Consider the following 16,165-nt stretch of genomic DNA (forward strand, 5'->3'; position numbering starts at 1 on the left):
ATGAGAAAGATTATAAAGAAATCATGGTAGTAACAGAAATAAAAGAGCTTGTTCAGATTCAGGAGTAATTACAATGGCTGTGATTGTTCTTCACCTAGTACCGTTATCAGATCAGGAATTTATATATAAACTCTGAGAGATCTCATTTCATGTGTCTGTCCCAGTTGCTGTACACTGTTCCATACAAGTGCTTTGCATCAGTGGAGCGCAAAGCATCTGGGATACATCTTTAATACAATCAGTACTTTGGCCGTGTGGCAACAGATAGCTTAGAAGTTCTGGTACTGGTAATGCTGTAGCTACATAAGAAACCCTTTGCTGTATGGTATTATGTTGATTATTTTATTTCAGTAAGTTAATTGCTTTTATCCCCTTCTGTCCTTGCCACCTTTCCACTGTGTTGAAGTCTCTGAAAAAATCTGTCATGAGCACAACGAACAAAAAATTAAAATTGAAAAGCTTAGATGTACTCTGAGACAATGGGAGTATTGCAGTGCTGAGTACTGTATGGCATATTATTAAGCCAATTCTTAAATGTATTAACAACCAAATATTTAGAAAAAGGTACTATTGCAGATGATCATGCAAAGTATAATGAAACAATCTTGCTTACTTGATTTTTTTTTTTTTTTTCAAGTCATTACATGTATATGCATTTTCAGGCCAGCATGTTCACTAGTTGTTGGTCATTGTCCTATACACTGACCCTTCAACTAACTGCTTTTCAGCACATTTCATATGCCTTTTCTTTCTTTAGTCTTCATTTTGTTTTTTAAAGATGATAATAAGGAACTGTGAGTCCTTTCAAAACCTATCACCTGTTGATTGGACCTGTCCATTTTTTCAAGTCAAAATACATTTTAGACATCTCCAAGATACCCAGAATAAGAAGTTTGTATTAAATCTATATATTGATACCCCGCTCTGTGTTTCTCATAAAGAAGAGACAAAGCTGTCACTAGCTGACTGAGTGTGCTAAAGAAACGAGAACTTGAGGGAGGAGCCATTTCAAGCTTAACCTAGACCAATGAAGTTATGTGAGTAGAAAAGAGATGCAATTTAATAAATTTGCAGAGACCATTATTGTTTCTCATACCAATGTTATTTGTGTTCTGACTTTCAAAATGTTGCATGTTGCCTCCAAGACCTGGTGTCTGCCTCCCAGGAATTTTCCTGCATCTGTCCAAGGCTGAGATAGATTACAGAAATTAGATAATTTATTTTTATGTCAAAACAGGTATATATGTTTTACATATTACATTTTCCATTTTAAAAGTGGCTGAAGGGCAAAGTTATATAAAAATCAAAATCAATAGATAAAGTGCTATTGACTAAAACCTTTTTAATTTACTTTTGAATATATTTTAGACCCAATTTTGCAGCACTTACTTTTCAAAATGTATCAAAGAATCTTATCATTAAGAACATTTAAGAATTTAGAAACCATACTTAAGATTTCTGGGCAAGATTTTTTTCTTTCCAACTGAAATTGATGTTTGTCAGGGTATTTCTTTCTTCTTTCACAGAACAGGGAACACTACACAATGTATCACATATTAAGAAGAAACAAATGTTGAGTTAAAACCCACACTTACAGGTGTTGACACCTTCATCTTCCTCCTCCACTTTTTACTCCTCCTCCTAGGTGAAGCTCCTCCTCTAGGTGGAGCTACAGATCTGCATGTGAGTTCATTAGGAAGGGGTTTATAATTCTTTATTAACATTTAATTTATGTCTTGCTTTCTCAATACTGTTTTCAGTGAGCCATTGTTTTTTCTCAATGACTAAGAATAGAAGATTCTTTTGAACAGTTTGATTAAAACAGAAAAAAATTAAAAGAAGACATTTTCATGGTTCCACTTTTGGAGGACCTACAGAAAGTGAATGTCATGGTTTAACCCCAGCGAGCAAATGAGCACCACGCGGCCGCTCACTCACTCCCCCCACACCCAGTGGGATGGGGAGGAGAATCAAAAAAAGAAGTAAAACTCATGGGTTGAGATAAGAACGATTTAATAACTGAAGTATAAGAAAATATAATACTAACAATAATAATAATAAAATATAACAGTAATTGTAATGAAAAGGAATATTAAAAAAAAAAAACAAACCAACAACAACAAGAAAACCCAAGAAAATACTAGTGATGCCCAATACAATTGCTCACTACCCTGATGCCAGAACAGCAATCCCCCCTCCCAGCCAACTCCCCCCAGTCTATATACTGAGCGTGACGTTCTATGGTATGGAATATCCTTTGGCTAGTTTGGGTCAGCTGTCCTGGCTCTGCTCCCTCTCACCTTCTTGTACACCTGCTTGCTGGCAGATCATGGGAAACTGAAAAATCCTTAACTTAGGATAAGCACTTCTTAGCAACAACTAAAACATCAGTGTGTTATCAGCATTATTCTCACAGTAAATCCAAAACACACTGTACCAGCTACTAAGAAGAAAATTAAATCTATCCCATCTGAAACCAGGACAGTGAAGAAGAATATTAAAGAGGTTAGACAGTAACTTCTGAAATAGAAAAAAATAGGCAACTGTGCTTAGATTTGGAAGATTATCAAGATGTAGTACTTACTTACTATATATGTATTTATTTTAGAAACAGATAAATTCTGAGGCAAATATTTGTAGACTCTTTGTTCGGTTTAGATCTCTATATCACAATGTGAAGGATCATGTTTCTTTAATTGCTTGTCTGCTTTCTGATGTCATCAGTTTGTAGATTATAAGAAAGGCTTTATTAGATTATATTTTTCTGTTTTAATAGGATTTTTTTTAATGCTTCCTTTTTTAATGTGTTTTGGGGGTTTTTTGTCCCTAAGTATCAAGTCTCTGTTTTAAAACTCCCCTGCACTCACAATTTAATTCCCATCCCTCCTTACCAGAAAAAATCAAAGAATCAGAAGGATTTTTTTCTCTGAACATCCCTAGGCAGCAGTAGAATATTCCCAAACACTACCTATTGAACCTGAGTTTTCTTTACTGACACCTCCCTTCTTTCCTTATAAAAAGAGAGTTTCACAGAAATTTACATACAGATGTTAATTTAAATGAAATTTCAAAAATCTTCAGAGACTCTGGCTGTGGCTGGGCTGGGAGTCCTCCAGAAAGAAATGTGTATTGTGTGTTCCAAGGTGATGAAACTGCTTTCAATAGAGTTAAAGGGGACAAGAAAACCTTTGGGATGGAATGGATTCTTCCATGTTTTCTTATTTTCTTTTTTCATCTGGTTCTTCCTTCAATGAATTATTGCCTCTTGACTTCAAGAATAATAAAAAAAAAGTGAATATTTTAGCAAAAGAAAACATTTCCCCCAACCCAAAATATATTACCAGAGAACAAAATTTGTGTAGAACTATGTGTCTGAGTTCAAAGGGAAGAATTATGAAGTTTCTCCTGTTCATTTTAGTTTCTGTTTATGAAATGGTATCATAGTACAGAATTCCCTTTCCCTTGCTTTTTCTCTTCTGTTGCCAAGTGGGAAGATATTCAGAAAGAGTAGAGAAAACATTAGGGTTTGCTTCTGAAAAGATGGTGGAATAATTTGATTACAGTAGAATTGGAAAATGAAAGCTGTTTCCAAAGGTTTGTCTAAAACATCTCCTTAGATATCTTCTTTTTCGTTTTGGTAGATATTTTACAATCTTCTATTGTCTGTGTGATGCTCTGTAGTACAGAAAAAAATGAAGATTATACTTCCTCTGAAGATCATTTATACTTAACAAACACCACGTTCAACTCATGAAAGCACTTTTTCCCAAAGTGTAGCTTCAGTTTCAGAAAGCATTTTCTTCATACATTTGAAGTCAGAATAGTATCTCCTTTTCAAAACAGGAAATATATAAATATGTATTATTATAAACACTTTTAAATACCATCCTGTTTTTATAAATAACATCACAACCAATACACACTGAAATTTGTACTTTTCAGTAAGATCTGTCATAAATCTGATCAGACAAGAATTGTTCACTAGTCATTAACAGAACAGAGTTAACAAAGTGCAAAATGCCGTTCCTAAAAAAAGTATCATAAGTAGCAACTTCAATAATTTATTTCTCTTCTTTGTGTAATTTAAGAAGTAAATTGCTTTATACGAGGAAAATTTTTTTATTAATTGTTTTTTTATCAGTTGACATGATTTTGTAATGCACTTATTTAGCTGGTCAACATGAGTCAATACAAGCTAAAGAATGCAACAATTATCTTTTATTCAAAGTATTGCAAAAATGTGTTTAACACTGACATGAAACTAGGAACTGAGATTCTATTTCTGGATTTTCTATTGATTTCCTGCATGTTTTTGCGTGAATAATGGTTCTGTTCTGCAGTGAGCGCAGTCCTGCTCCTTACATCTTCTCACCTGGTTATATTGACTGTTTGTGAAATGAAAGCTGTAGTCTCTCTAACTTTTGAAAGCTGTAAAAGATCTAAATTCTGTCACCTATTGTATTTCCTCTTATGTAGTATTTTGCAAATTGTCAAGTGCTGTAAAACAGTACTCAAAGGCATCATGATGACTCTTAAGAAGTATCCAGCAAGTACTGGATCTGGAAGTCTGAACAGATAGGCATTGATGAGATATACAATACTAAATGTAGCAATATTAATGTTGAGAATTTCAACATGTCTGTGTCTTTGTGTTCAGGAATTTTCAGGCACCTGAAGTTTTCATATAAAGGAACATTTCTTTCCTAAATGGCTTACCTCCACTGAAAATAATGGGTCAAATTATAGTTAAAAGTACTGCCACACAAACTTTGCTTCCCTGCAAGAAAAATTTAGGATTTCAGTCAGTCACTAAGTTGGTATGACAACTCATACAATAAAAGGGAACTTTTTTAAATTAAAAAAAGGAGAGCCATTAGACATAGATATTATTGCATCACTCAGAAAAGAGTTAGGAAATAAACTTGGATAAAAATTCTTTCTCATGAGGTATCTGTGGCCTAATCTTAGAAAACAATTACTTTATTCATTTAGACTATGGAAGTTTTCTCACAGGCCTCAGAAGAATGTGTGTGGATTTTAGCTGAGTTAATCCAAGGGAAGTGAAATCTTTAATCTTTTAAAAGATTATGATGTTCCTTCTTGCTCTGTAGCCACTAATATCAGGAGACAGGGGAGGTAGTTATGGCCTAGCTGATGGACATATGGTGTAGAAAAGCTCATTAGCTCTGTTGTCCTTATCAGAAAAGTTTATTGCTTAGGGGTTGATCTGTGGAGAGAGAAAAGCTGCAAGAAAATTACTGAACATTGTGTTGCATTTCTGTATGGCTTGGAGCTTCTTTCACTTATGATTGGGCATCTGGCTGATGGTCACTAAAAGCCCTTGGGCTATACCAGCAGTTCCAAAAAAACCCCCTACCACCCAGTCGGTAAATCACATCGATGTCACAGGAAAGATATGGTAGCAGAAGAGAGTTCTTGCAGGAGTAGGACACAGTCCAGGCTTCCGGGCAGCACTTTTCCATTGGAAGAACTACTGGACTTTACTCCAGGCTGGCTGAAATGCCAGCAATATCTTCTCTTGCTCTGGTCACCCCAGTGAGTGCAAAAAAATTTATTCAATTCCATTTGAGGAAAAGGGAAGGCAATGGCATTGCGATACAAAATGTCATTATGAAACTTTAGAAAGGCATCATAGGCTAATTAGAAGTAGCCGGAATATACTGAATCCACTGCTCTCTAAACTGCCTTCTTATGATCAGATTTGTATAGTAAACTCTCGTTATGTTTCAAAGGACATTGCAGTTTGCATTAACTATCTTGGAAGAAGGCAGCAATAGATAATTGTAACTATCTGAGAGTTGGGCCGTATTGTCTAATCATTATCATAGCCAAGGTTTTGGGATCAGGACATCAGTTTCTATATTTGTTGGTATTTAAGGATTCTGCTGTTAGAAGCATGTAGTCAATTTTCTAGATTTGTATTTGCATTTGATGAGTTTCCCATGTAGAGAGAATAAATTGTCTATGTCTCATGAACATGCTGGAGTGTTCTAAGAACAAGTGCCCAGTGCATGTTTGGAGACTGACCTTCTCATGGCTACATGATCAGTATGCTAATATTTCAAATTAAGACTTAAAATTGGCAATGTGGAAGCAGTTTCACAGTGTCTCTGTATCTGAATGATGTCTAACTAGAAAAACATTTTATAGGCTTGAGAAAATTTGGCTAAGTGCAAAAATGTGAGTGCATGTGCTCATGCCACTATGTTGGTTGGTTTAGTGCTTCCATTGTCTTTTAAGTTCACAGAAAAAGTAAAGGGAGAGTATGCACAAGGAAAGTCATCAATAATAAATTGAATGTTATTGACTGAGTGAGCTACCAACTCACAGTCATCAGCAAAAAGAAGCTCACTAATGAAGAAATCAGCCACACGTGTCTGCAGACTGAGCAACTTGCATCAGTAAGAAACTGAATAAATACAGCTCTGCCAATGGCACAAAGTGCTTCCATCTGCACAACAGAGACAAGATGGAAAGGAGTATGGAAACCATTTATGATATTAAAGAAATCTTGCCATTTTCCACCTCTCTAACCATCATCTTATTACAGAAGACTTCAATATGTCTGAAATAAAATTTGCAGGGCATTCACATGTCTCCAAAAGCTTCAAGAGTCCCTTATAATTTACATTGTGAAAACCTTTAGTTAGGTCAATGGTCAGCAAGCAAAGACTGTAATTTAACTTGATGCTATTTGTAAAGGGTCCTGTGTGTAGTGTTACTTTCTTAATAACTCCACATTTAAGTTTTGGGAAGACAGATTACACAAAACAGAAATTGAGCTGCTTAGTTTAGGTATGCTAGGGTTTTCCTAGCATCAGAGAAGAGAAATGCCACAATAATTATCACAGTTTGCATCATGATTATTTGTAATAGATATTGTTGGTGTCTTTGAATTGCTGTGAAATTGACTCTTGCGTTCAGATAATGTGAAAAGACCATGTGGTGTTCGTGTTGCTTCTTTAAATGTAATTTGCCATCAGGTCTTTTCCATACCTGTGTTGTACAAAGACAGTACGTCACTGAGTGTACTGGTTCAATGTCAAGACTTTGTAAAAGAATGAACATTCTGGACTGAAAAATTAAACAAGTTATCTTTGCATTTTGAACACAGGAGACTACAGATTCCAGGCTATGACAAATTTCTGTCACTCCCATGACTGTGACTGAGGATTTTTTTCTCTACGCTTCCATTGCCAGAGTATTGTACTGAGTTTATTGAGTTTACATGCTATAATAGGTAGAGAGGTATGCGCACTGTCACTCTCTTGCCCATGCAAGAAGTATATGATGCTGGTACAGAGACTGCATTGAGTAGGCTGATAATGACAAATACAGGTTGAGTTTTGAGTTTCTTTTCTTTAGTAAATGGTATTGATTTCTCTAGATTCAATGCCATTCCAGAGTTCTTTCAGGAGTGATGTTGTTTTTATGTTAATTTAAAGTGTGTTTATACCATTTTTGTGACTACATTCTAAGTTAATGGACACCTACTTCCATCATGTCCGATACTGTCTTGGGCATCTCTCCTATACATAGTTTGTGCTACTATCGAATTTTATTACCTGCAACTGCTGTTTTTCTGTTTGTATTTTCAGCTGACAATCCAAAATTCATGACAATGCTTGAAGACTGAGGTACAGTTCCTGAAAATTGACAGAGCTCAGGATAAGTTAGAGGAATTGAATTAGAGGGAAAAATAACAGCAAGCAGTGTACTGCTTTTTAGATTTTTAGACTGAAGAAACAATCTGGGTTTTTTTTACTGCAATGACATAACTATCTGAACAAATTGGGAACCAGGGTTCTTCTGCTGAAGTCCCCCCAGAAAAAGCAAAATTTAATTTTAATTCAGGCTGAAGCAAACAAAGTATCAGAGTATATCTAACACAACTTAAAAGTAAATAAAAATACATAACATCCACTTATGTTGAATGAAATATTAATCAATTCAAAACCAAGTGATTCATTCTGATTTTCTTAAAGTTTCCTTGAAGCTTTTACAACAGCAATTGTAAAGCTGTTGTAAAGGTTTTCTGACAGCAGTTTGGCAAAACCAAATGCATTTATACATTATGTCAAGAGTTGTCTGATCTGTGTTATTTTCCCCCAAAAGATGTGAAGCAATGTGTCCATCTCTGTGCAGCTTCAGAAGAAGGACATTGAAGCAGTCTTCCGATCCAGTTACTGGATTGCTGGTGAGTAACTGCTGATGCCCCTTCCAGATGTAGTAGAGTTACACATAATGACAATAATATATTGATAAAATGCAGTAAAGAAGCTTGCACTGTGCAGGTAATGTATAATCTGCATACGTGCATCATATTTAAATCATATCCTAACACCTCTTTGTACAATATCCTTTCTATTGAAACAACAAATTAAAGGCATAGATTAACTTGGTATTATCTCCAGACACTGAGTCCTCAGTTGTATTACTCGGTTACCTACTCTTTACATTTTCTATCATTTCCAGTCCCCTGTCCTCATTCTTTTAGATTATTTCCACAAACCAAACATCCTCACTGAGAATCAGTCTCCCTCCCTTCTTTGCTCTCTCCTCTTCCCTTCCTCTTTCTTTCTTGCTCCTTCTCCTCCTCCTTCTTTTTCTTCTCTTTTAGTGGAAATAAGAAAGGATGTAGACAAAATCTCAGTGGCACTGACCTATATGTTTTTTTAAAGGAAAGTGGAAAAAACCCAAACATTTGAAAAATAGCAACCAACATCCTTTGATAAAATTCAGAGTATACACTTGTTATGACAAGCTGTTCTTGTTATCAGGAGAGATAAGGGCCACGTCTAGCTCCTGTATAGCTAACAAGTAAGATTACACTTCTGCAACACACCTGAAATGGGTGGTGACATAATACACATAACGTGACGCTCATTTTAATGCTTTTCATATTAGTATCTGTTTAAATGGCTGATATGTGATCACCCAAGTTAGTGGTTCTCAAAAAGTATTCTGTGGTCCATAGAAAACCTCTTTATCACATAGTACTGTTGTCCCCCTGCCCTCCTTCAATCCTAACCTGAAGACAGCTGAAATACATTAGATACTTTTCTAATAATGCTTTACCAGATAGTCAGCTCTTATATATGTTGTATTTTCCAACTCTTGGTTGAACTGAGTTGGCATATGTTGTAAGCAGTGGGAAGAAAGGGAGGGATTAGCATACATTTTATTAAGAAAAACTGTTTTGAGGAAGCGTGTAAACTTTCTAAGCAGGGTCACTGTCACCGCAGCTACCATGGGAGCTGGACTTTAGTTTTTGCCTTCAGACTCTTTGACTGTCGTAAAAATTGCAGCTCATGGCTCTGGCGGGTGATGTCAGCATAGGCACGTGCCTCCTTCTGTGTTTGATGCTGCTGTCACTTAGTAAGAACAGTTACTTTGGAACTCTGCAGGGGTACCATTTCTCCTTCTCTTTGAATGGGGGCAGCCTGTCCTCTTTGCTTCTTTCCTCTCCCCTCTCATAGGGAGAGTAGAGGCAGTGACAGTACCATGATGAAGTGTTTGGCTGTGCCAGCAGCAATTAGCTGTTCAAACAGTTGCTTCTGTTCCCTAGAGAAAAGCTAGTAAAACAGATGAAAGCATCCTGTGGGCTGGACTTGATCCATGGACTACCTGTAGAACCTGCAGAACTCATTAACATCTCCTCTATTGCTTATATTCTGCTAGATGTAAAGGTATATCTAATTTAATTTTAAATTTTATATTCCTTTAATGAGACAGAGTGTGTTTCATAAGGACATTACTTGCAATACATATAGCAGTTTTGTCAGGGTAAAATTATGTGTGTCTTGGACATAAAGTGCTTTCTAGAGGGCTTAGTGGCATAAATATTTCTATTGCTAGAGAAAGCTGTAAGAAAGTCCACCAGTAAAAATTGTAGAATATGCTAAATAAGATCTTAAACAAGGCTGTATTCAAAAATAATAAAGTTTGATGACTTAATTTACAAACTGCAAAGAAAGCAAGGACACCATGTTTATCTAAAGGTTCTACTTACATATGATCTATTATTTCTGAAGACTGAAAGGCCAAATCCCAAGGACTTCAGTGGAAGTTACGTGTGAGATTCTGGCAGAATTACACTCCAGAATAGTAGTTAACTACCTTCTAAGCTCTTATAAGAGACATTAGAGGGTTAAACGCTCAGCTTGTAGCTGTAGCATTTAAAGTTGAGCTTGGGAAATTTAAATTCAATAAACATCCTAGCTAAGTTCTTTTCAGAAAACAAGTCTCATGCATTTTTATGTGCTTCTGTATTATTTAATATGCTACACCTTACTTAGACTTAGTCAGAGTTCTGAAAGAAAATAAAAAATACAACTGGGATAGCTTTTAGATATACTCTGCCAAATATTATTTTACCCAGGTCATGCGTAGGGTGCTATCATTAGTGTTCTCTGCTAGAAATTTTGTTGTTGTTTGTATTTTTTTGGTTTTGTGCCCTTTGTTATGACCTTGGGCCTCAATCAGCTCATTAAAAATTAAATTGCTTATTATAACCTGGCTTCGTTTTCCACTTTGATCAGAAAGCACAATAGGTTCCTTAAGTGGATTTACCCATAAAATATTCTGGTAATGAGAATAAAAAAGGCAAGTTTAATAACTTTAATATCAAAACAAAAGCTACAGAAATACCACCCAGAGGATAATAACAAGCATTTTATCTAACAAAAAGATAAAACTCCTTGCAATATGAAAAATCTATTTTCTGGCTTATTAAATGAACATCTTTAACAATTTGAAATCAGTATAATTTCCACTTCTTCCATGGGTAGTGCTCCTCTCCCATCAGCATGTGAACATTACAGTGTTATTTCATTTGTACCACAATAATTTGAATTCAAAGGAGGAGATAAAACTGTTTAAAATCATAGAGAAATTTTGCTGAATGCCATTAATTACTAATTTTTTAACCATTGCTCAGTTTTACTATGTTCACTCATTACTTGCTATCCAGGAATACTTAGAGATTTTATCTCCTAGGCATTTGTTCACACAAAGATTTGGGAATGGGTGGTGGTACAAACATAACATAAAAATATCTGTAATGTGAAAGAAAAAATCCACTTAGTCTACACTCCTGTTTCTGACAGGGTCTAGGGGAAAGTATGAGAGTAGGAAAAAAATATATTGATACTTTTCCAGCATATTAACTGAGCTTTCTGTGACCTTTGGCACCAGTGATCTTTCTCTTGCCTGTATAACCAAATGATCTTAAAACAGAATATTACCATATAAACATAAATGTTTGATTTTTTTTAATTATTCCCTTATCATTAGTCTCCTTTTTCAAAGTTTTCACTCATTCTGAAAGGAGATAAAATCTCTGCAACTTCAATAACCAGTCACAAACCATGAATAATGAATAGTTCAACTAAGCAGACCACGGTTACGTCTTGGATTGCAAATGGTTCTGAGCAGTGAAAACACACAGAAAATATTTGTAGTAAGAGGTGGAAAATAATTCATAATGGAGGGAATTGATCAACAATGACTATCAAAACCAGGAACCAGTCTGTCAAACATAACCTACGCTTGGCAGCTCTTAATGAATAAGGATCAAGACCAAATCATTGAAAATAACTTTAGGAAGAAACATGAAATAAATTTGTTCTTACTAGTAAGCCAGCTTCTGAAAATTGAATTAAAATTAAAATCAATATTACTTTTAAATAAATACAGAAAGATGAATCATTTATTTTAGGATCTCATCATAACATTATAGCTACCAGGCAAGGGGTGGCAAGCTTAACACTTGACAGTGGTAGCTGTTTCAAGCCTGGACTACCACATCTTGGGAAAATAAAGAGGCTTCAAAGCCTGTCTGCCCCAACAGAGACGTCTTGAAATGAGATGATAGAGAAAGTAAATGGTGACTTCTCAACTCCAGCAAAAATCCCTGAGCATACCCACATGTGGCAAAGGGCTGGGAGGGGACATTTTTTTGCTCTTATCACTCACTTGTTTCTCAGTCAAGAAGGGAGTAACAATTTTCCTTCTTTATCACTGTTAGTCACCGTTCTTTTTTTGGTAAGAATATAATATGCAAAAATTGAAGATGTAAATTAAAACTCTGAGTATGCAATACTTTTCAAGTTTATTCCTCTATATAATTTTCAGATTTTTGGAGAATGTTATAGGTGAGAATTTACTTACTGTTATTCAAATCTTTTGTGTTTAGAACTTTACAAGAAAAGTGCAAGACAAGGAAAATATTTCACATGACTATTTGTCCTATTTGTAAATCTCCTTACAACTGTCTGGAAAATTATTGAAAAATAATTTTTTCCTTTAAAGTATATTGTATTATAAAGGGTCATTTTATGATAGGTTGTATAATAAAGAGTCTTTTTATAAAAAAAAAGTTTAATACCCATAAGTTTAACAAATTATTTAAGTTTAAAAACAAAGCTGCCTTATGGATGGAGTGCATTCATAGTCAGCAGCCAGCTGATAATGTAGAACATTTAGAGAGCTCTGAATTTGTCTCTCATTATTAATACTTGACTGAATTATTCAGTTTTGCAATCTACTATTCATATATATATATATACACACACATTTAAATTAAGACATTTTCCGTGGAAAATCACAATGGCCTAAATCAATCTCTGATTTCTGTAAATGGCTTGAATATATTTCCCCACACGATGTGTACACTGTGTGCAGAATAATTTTTATAATAAATCTATTAGAATCTCATGTGTACAAATACAGAGAATGGCAAGCTCTTTATATGTTCATATTATTTATGGTCACAGTTTGGTTTATGAGTGATTTCCTATATGATGGTGATTATAAGCACACTAGTATTTTTCAATCTTAGGCTGAATGTTGTATTAAATCATTTCTATTCAGAACAATATCCTGATATAGGTAGAGTGATTTGAAATAAGCTTTGATCCATCATTAAAAAAAAATCCAGTGTTTGCATATATATTTTATCTAATGTAATGCTTTTGATTGTGTTCTATATTCGTTGTGAGCCAATCACTCATTAAGGAAAAATTATTCAGTTCTCAAATTCTCCACCACTGCCATTCACAAGTGATTAGATTAAACTAGTTTTAAAATTAGGGAAGAATTAAGGATAATAAGAAATAATAAGCAAAAACCTGTTAAAAACCAGAGGATTCAAAATGAAGATGCATATTAAAATTGATATACATATATATACATACGTGTTTCTATATTTACACGTACAAAGCTATATATATTCATATATGTATGTATGCCTGTAGAGACAAAGTAGAGATATGCTTTAAATATATAACGAAATTAATAAAGGATTTTTATAAATATATTCAATATTAAAAAAATATGGGATAATACTAAAGAATGTTAAGTATTTTATCTGTGTATCTAAAAGAACCCTTTTCTTCCATGTCATGGGAAATACCTAGAACTGCCTTTATGGTTTGTTCCATATATTTGATATCCTGTAATAAGTGTGCTGCTTTGCGATTTCACTGGCTTTTGTTCTCATTGTTTAGGTTTTGTAAATAAAGCTGAAGACTTTTGATATATTGCAAAACATTAGCAGTATCTGGCAGCACTTGGATTGATGGTTTCTCACACAGAATTATAGCACTCAGGTTAACTTACAGTAAACATGTAACACTTCGTAATGTCTCTATTTCAGCTGACACTAAGGTATATGCTCACACGTGTTCTGTCCATCCCAAATCAAAGCACTGTAACTGACATTTAGTATCTGAAAAGTTACTCTTGCTCAGGCATTTGTACTTTTCCCAGTATTTTCAGTTATGTAAGGGTTAGACCTTTACATTCAATTTAGCAGGTAAAAATACAAGTTAGAGTTCACGAGTAACTAGTTCCTAGTTAGGGCCTAGTGTGATTAAATAGGATTCCAGTCTGAGTTCAGAGAAGTCATGTTACCTTCATTACACCATTTGTAAACCAATCAGCTGTTTCACCTCCCTCTCCATCCCTTATCTTATACAAGATTGAGATTGGTTTATTTCTTTTCATCCAGAAAGAGGAAGTCATCTCAAATTCTGTTCTGGTAAAACAAAGCTGTGCTCTTTTGGTATAAGGTTTGTACTTCGTTATTTTTGAGATAAGCCTTTGAAAATTTCTGTGGGTAGACCATGTTCACTTGACAGAGGGAACATGCATTTTTAGTGTATCAGGTTGTTTTGAAAAGACCGGTGGTTTGAAGTAACATCAGGAAAGGATTTGGTCTATTGAGTCAAATCAGTTTCTGATTACTTTTCTTCTTGTGGAGACTACCCTGTTGTGTTGGAATACGTCCCTGCAATGCCATTCTCATAATCAACACACCAAAGAACCAGTGGCTTGTTAAAGGGCAGGTAGCTGGACAACTGATAACTTTTTGCTCTTTCTCTTCCTCTATCTACTATCCTAATAATCGCCATTAAGCATCCAGAGTCTATATATGGAAGTGCCTTTATTTACAGGCACAACAATAGTTGCTTTCAGCTATTCTAGCACCTGAAACCGGGGTTCACAGTTGTCTGACTTTACTATGATTATCTAGAGTGTTGTGCCTTTCAAAATTGTTTCCTCTGCTCCTTTCTCCCCATTTTGATACTTTTATTCTGAACCTCCAGTGAGGCTTTGTGACTTTCTGCCATACCCTGTTGCTGTATGAAAAACATAAACAAAGCTTTTTGCTTTCCCCATTATCCTCAAAATCATACAACAGAATTTAATGGGGTTTTTTTTCCATTTCCTTTATGTGCTATTTTTAAGCTTATCTATAATCGCCGTCTACACTTTGTGGCAAAATATATCCAGAAAGATGCTAAATGTTTAAAAGACTACTGTCATCATTCAGTAGAATCAAAATACCCTTTGGCAGAAAATAATAGATTATACACGATTTGTATGTGATATTGTACTGGATGGATTAGAATTTCCATGAGACCCTTTTAACATGACACAAAAAACACTGATAGCTAAAGTGCTGGAGAGCACAATCAATTTTTTTAAATAAGAAAAATATTGGCTTTGTTACTTTTCAAGGACGAAAACTTTTCAAGTGACCTCTAAGGAAAAAATCATTAGGAGAGGTTTCAGAGTCTTGGAAAAACTTTCTCTCAGTCTAGGAAGAAAATTTCATTTGGAGTCAGAAGCAGAACATGGGTTCTTTTACAGTGCAATTACTTAATCAGTGCTTCTGAAGATTAGCTTGAAATACTGCATAACTGAACGGAGCTCATTCTTCCTTACAAAAACAGAGCTCCGTTCATTTAACATATATAAAATAAAGTATGTCAATCACCTTCGCTATAATGCAGTACTCTGCAGTGTCTAATTTCATTCAGTAAGAACTTTATATAATCAGAAGATATATTGTAAATTAGATCTGAAAACACATCATTGACAAAGAACATACTTTCAAGTTCATGTTTTTAGTTACATTATTTAATCTCTGGGAATATTTGTGGTATGTCTCTCATTTACTTAGAAATTAAGATGTTTGTTGTCCCTGGTGCCATTTCACATAACAACAGTTCAATCTAAGCAAAGGAAAAGACTTTCCACAATGTAACAGTTTTTGCAGCTTTTTTTTTTTTGTCTTTATATATTCCATCACAAAAAGGACTTGTAGTAGAAAGCTGGTATTTGTCAAATAGTAAACCTCACTGAGAGTCCTATGCTTTTTGTTTTTCTAAGGTACCAAAAATTATACTCTGTGTACTAAAACTAGGCAATTATTTTGTAAATGCACATTTAACTTAAGGAATAATGAAAATTACTAACGGTGTTCACAGAGTGATGTAGATGTCTGCCAAGAGATCTCTGCCTTGCTATTTTTATATGATATTAAAGGGTAATGGTAACAAAATCTTGTGTAGTGATCTGCAAACTTGCATTTGTGCCTACTTAGAGGCATGTCGAGTGTTTCAGAGTCACTGGAATGAATAGAAGATTTGAAGTTCCAAGTGCCATGGAAGAGGAATCATGAGGTACCCTATTGTTTTATATCTTACCAAGTTTCCCAAAAGTTTGCAGGAATATCCTGTGGGAAAAATCTGGGGCAATTCTTTTTATTGTTCATTCATCAGTTTTCAATTCATTGGACAAACGAATTCTATATTCATTATTTTATCTCTTCTTTTTTTTTTTTTTTTTTTTTTTT

At 34.6% G+C, this 16,165-nt stretch overlaps 1 long non-coding RNA gene across 3 annotated transcripts in view; it reads left to right on the forward strand.

The window, feature by feature from the left end:
- LOC115345910 overlaps positions 1 to 16,165 on the forward strand; it is a 54,999-nt gene that overhangs the window by 12,719 nt on the left and 26,115 nt on the right. For all 3 annotated transcript variants that reach the window (XR_003924957.1, XR_003924963.1, XR_003924962.1), the window contains exon 3: positions 8,137 to 8,218. This is a non-coding gene — a long non-coding RNA (uncharacterized LOC115345910). The remainder of the gene's footprint in view (positions 1 to 8,136; positions 8,219 to 16,165) is intronic.

Source organism: Aquila chrysaetos, chromosome 1, assembly GCF_900496995.4.
Source record: "Aquila chrysaetos chrysaetos chromosome 1, bAquChr1.4, whole genome shotgun sequence".
Classification (NCBI taxonomy): domain Eukaryota; kingdom Metazoa; phylum Chordata; class Aves; order Accipitriformes; family Accipitridae; genus Aquila; species Aquila chrysaetos.